At 55.3% G+C, this 4,202-nt stretch overlaps 1 long non-coding RNA gene across 1 annotated transcript; it reads left to right on the top strand.

The window, feature by feature from the left end:
- The first annotated feature begins 2,817 nt into the window (after positions 1-2,817).
- Positions 2,818-3,743, top strand: LOC115306104. The gene is made up of 2 exons (XR_003915187.1): positions 2,818-3,024; positions 3,311-3,743. It is a non-coding gene; the product is annotated as an uncharacterized LOC115306104 (long non-coding RNA).
- Positions 3,744-4,202: the final 459 nt, after the last annotated feature.

Here is a 4,202-nt window from a genome sequence, read left to right as displayed (position 1 = left end):
AGCGTTCCTAAAACCACGGGCGGGGGGCGCTTCACACGCACGCTCCTCACCCGGAAGTGCAACTGAACGTGTCAAACCACAAATTCCAATTCAGGGACTGGATGGCACACGCCTGCCCGTAACACCTGCCCGCAGCCACGGTTAGGATGGGTCGGAACCTGCACCCACTTCACACCCTCAGGACTGTCTTCACACCCGGCCCCTACTGGGTCCTCGCTTTGAGAAAGAACACAGGTGTCGGAGGCACCACTTTACAGATGAGGAAACGGACGCCCGGAAACCTGAGGGCCGACCAGGGTCGGGCCTGGGGGGCACGGAGAAGGTGGGGCGGATGCTAACAGCCGGGCCCTCGGCCTGCCCAGCACAGGCTTCGGAGCACACAGACCTGGATCCAAATGCCAGGTGTGACACGTACTCGGCCGTGTGTGTGTGTGTGTGTGTGTGTGTGTGTGCGTGTGTGCGCGTAAGTAAAAGAGAGACAGAGAGAGAGACCTTGAGCAAATGTCACAGTCTTATCACAAGACCTGTTTCCTGGCATATAAAGTATGAGAATATCCACCCCCCCACATCGAATGACGGGCCCGCCGTTAGAACGCGCCGGACCTTCCCAACCACGGTCCTGTGCCCCCGGACTGTGGGCTTCGCCTCCTCCTTTCCAGTAGACCCCCCTCCCCTCACTCCACGGCCCCCCTCCCCCCAGGGGCCTCTGATCTCCACACCCCCGCCCCCCCCCCTTCGTCATCGAACTTTGACACTTAGCTTGCCCCAGCGCTGCCGGGTCCATTTCCATGCACCTCATCGTACCCCCCGCTGCACAACAGCTGGGCTTGAAAAAGTAGAAAGAAACCTAAACTCTTCACATTAAGTCTTTTTTAAGGGCACTAGAGATGCCGACATTTAGGAAAATCAGTGATCCACCCATTAGCTCATAAATGACGAAGCCTTTCATAAAAAGTAAAATGTGAGCTATAGCATATGATAATTTCTTCAAGCCATAGTTATTTTGTGTTTGCTTTTAATATAAACGTGCATGGGGGCCCCTGGGTGGCTCAGTCAGTTAAGCATCTGACTTGGGCTCAGGTCATGATCTCACGGTTCGTGAGTTCAAGCCCTGAGTCGGGGAGTGGGGTGAGCCTGAACCCTGCATTGGGTGACCCAGAGCCCTGCCCTGGGATCCAAAGATCAGCGTGCAGTCCTCATGGAATTCTCTCTCCCCCTCGCTCTCTGCCCCGGTGGGGTTCTCTCCCTCCCCTTTTCTGTCCCCCTTCACTTGCACGCTCTCTCAAAAATAAACTTAAAAATAACAAACATGTATTACTTTTCAATGGGGCAGGGGTAGGGGATTCTAAAGAGAATGAACCCCTAGTTTGATCTCCCAGAAACTCAACATCCCCCAAGTTCATGGAACCCATCTCCCACCCGGGGAACCGTAACAAACAGAGGTGCACACATTGGGGATCCACGGGACCCCAGAGGAAGCCAGTATCCTGGTGGGAGGAGGGGGTCACTGGTCCCTTGATGTGGGAAGTAACAAGCTGGCGGGTCGCCCATCCAGAAGCCCCCGACTGTGGGAACAGTTTCTTCTGCTTGTTGTTTCCGTCCAACAAACTTCCTAAGCCCCAAAGGACCCCACCACACTAAGAGGCTGTGGTGATCCAGGGGAAAAAGGGTGCTCAAATACTCTCGCCTGCTGGGCTCACAGAAATGAGGAGGGAGGCGAGATAAAGAGCCAATTTGGAAACAAAAGTAGCAGGTGGCGCTTAGAGATCTCAAGAAGAATCTAGACTGGGGGCGCGTGGTTTGGGCTCAGGTCGTGATCTCACAGTCCCTGGGTTTTCATCCGCACACCTCAGAGGCAAGCCCCGTGCAGCTGCAAACTTTCTTTCAATGATTAACTTCCAAAAACATTCCTGGGCAGAAAAACAACGCACACAAAATTAAACGTGGACATTCTGGAGAGCCGAGGCTTCGGATCACCTTATCAAAAAGGTCCGCTGGCTCCAGCCCAAGGTCTGCTGGGAACCCAACGACCACCCAAATATTTGCCTGGGGTAGAAGGTGAAGTTCACAAAAGCTAACAATGTCAGAAATAAACAAACAGAAAATATTCCTCACTTGGGTTAATTAATGGATTAACAACAACAAAAAAACACACCACCACGCCCTGTACAGCCTACACTATTTCTACAGACTCCCGGAGGCTGTTAGGGTGGTGGCTTCCGGAGAGGGGACCTGAGTGCCCGAGGCCAGATCTGCGTTAATGTTCCCACGTGCACACCCCCCCCCTCCATTTTGCACCGCATCAAACAGAAAACTCCTCGCAGGAAAAGCTCGGGAGCGGCTCAAGCCACTGGAAGACAACAGAGGCCTCATTAAAGCAAGTCACAGAGAATCTCTGAAACACACTCGAAACGTGCCAATTTTATTTCCTTCTTCCAGACACTAAGTTCTTCCGGAATTGGAAGGTCGGGCTTCCACCAGCCCCAGAGCTCTGGCCGGCCGGTGACAGCCACCAATGACTAACCCTTCTCTCCAATAAAGGAAAGGCTGCGCCCGATCAAAGTGCAGAAAGCAGCTCCGGGCCAGAGCGTGCGCGTTTCCGCCTCCCACCTTCCCAGCCGCGCAGGGAGCCCGGCCCCGTCGCTAATTGCTCAGCTGGAATCGTCCTCGAGGGCCCCGCCCCGCCCCCTCGGCGCGTCACGTGACGGCTGCGAAAAGTAGGGGAAAGGTTACCGCGAGCCCCGCCCCCGGGCCGGCGCGTCCCGGGCGCTCAGATCCTGTTCCACCCGCCCGGCTCGCGGAGACCTTCCGGAGCGAGCTGGCTCGCGTCGCCGGCGCTGCCACCCTCCTCCCCCGGCTGACACGAAGCGCCTCTCCGTGGGAAGGCCGTGCCCTGCTAGGCCAGCTCTGGGGACAGTTGAGGGCTTGGTGCGCCCTCGGCCATCCCACGCCCAAGCCGCAGCACCGCGTCCCCGCCGGCCGAAGCGCTGCAGGAAGGGGCTCAATGCAGAGCCCCAGGAAAAAGTAACTGTTTCTATGAATGGGCACGCGGGGCCAGGGTTGCATAAGCGCGGGCCCTGCCCCAAGACTCCCCAGGGGCCCACGCCTGACCGCTAGATTCCCGCTGGTCTGAGGTCGGGCCAAGGGCGGCAGCAGCAGGGACGTCAGGTTTCTTCCCTTCGCCCCTGGCTTTGGTCACTTGTTTTCAGTGCAAACTCGAAAGGTTATTTCTGCCTGTGCACGATGCCAATTTCTGCCCCTGTGGTACAAAGTATGTGCACTCCCTTTTTTCTCTGTTTGATTTCAACAGATGGGAGTTCAGTGTGCAAGGTCGGGTCTAGAAACGCTTCACCGGAAGGAAACCGGTCGTTTGTATGCGAAAAGGAGCCCCCGGACGCACAGAGGCAGAACCACCCCAAACACTGAGGGTTGCATTCAGTTCCCGTCAGACACGACGACCCCAGACGACTTACAATCAGATAACAGCCTCGCCTCAACGACCAGCGCGATCATCAGCATTAATGTCCTCATATTTACGCCACACTCTCCACGCGTCACCCGAAATACTTTGGGGGGGGGTGGTAATGTTTGCTGGCATAAATGAAAGACCGGTGTGTTCGGCCATTTTTTAATCACTTTGTTTTGAGTTCAGAAGGAAATAAGCATGCTTGACTATCTGGAATGACCAGAAACCCGACTCCTCTGCAAGAAAATGGTGTAACAAAATACACTTTTCAGAAGGTTAAACGGGTTTTGTCCGGTACCTTACAGAGTCACCAGTTTCCTACAAAAATCTGCCCTTAAGTATTTGAACTACACAGGGAGCACAAAAGAACCGAAAGCCAGTCCTGAGTTGGGAATACGAAGTCTGTTCCAGAGTGAATCTGGTTAATTACTGGGAATCTTTAACTCTTGGTGTTAAAAAAGAAAAGTCAGGTCGAAAACCAACCACCAATTTACATTATAAAGATGCTGACCCACGGCTTTTCCGAACAAAATGAAAGGAATTGGCCGTTGACTGGCCTAGGGACTGAAGTTAGAGCTGCCTCCATCGGGACCGGGGACCCCGCGTGGCTCAGCCACGCCGACCGCGCGGTCCGGGCAGGCAGGCCAAGAGCGCCCAGGCCAGGTCACGTGACGCCCCTCCCCCACCCCATCCCCCATCCCCGCGCGACCTTGGCAGACTCTGCGCCCACCTGCCC

This window comes from Suricata suricatta, chromosome 11, assembly GCF_006229205.1.
Source record: "Suricata suricatta isolate VVHF042 chromosome 11, meerkat_22Aug2017_6uvM2_HiC, whole genome shotgun sequence".
NCBI classification, from domain to species: Eukaryota; Metazoa; Chordata; class Mammalia; order Carnivora; family Herpestidae; genus Suricata; species Suricata suricatta.
The sequence above is the reverse complement of the archived record's forward strand: the minus strand, read 5'-3'. Positions and strand labels throughout refer to the sequence as shown.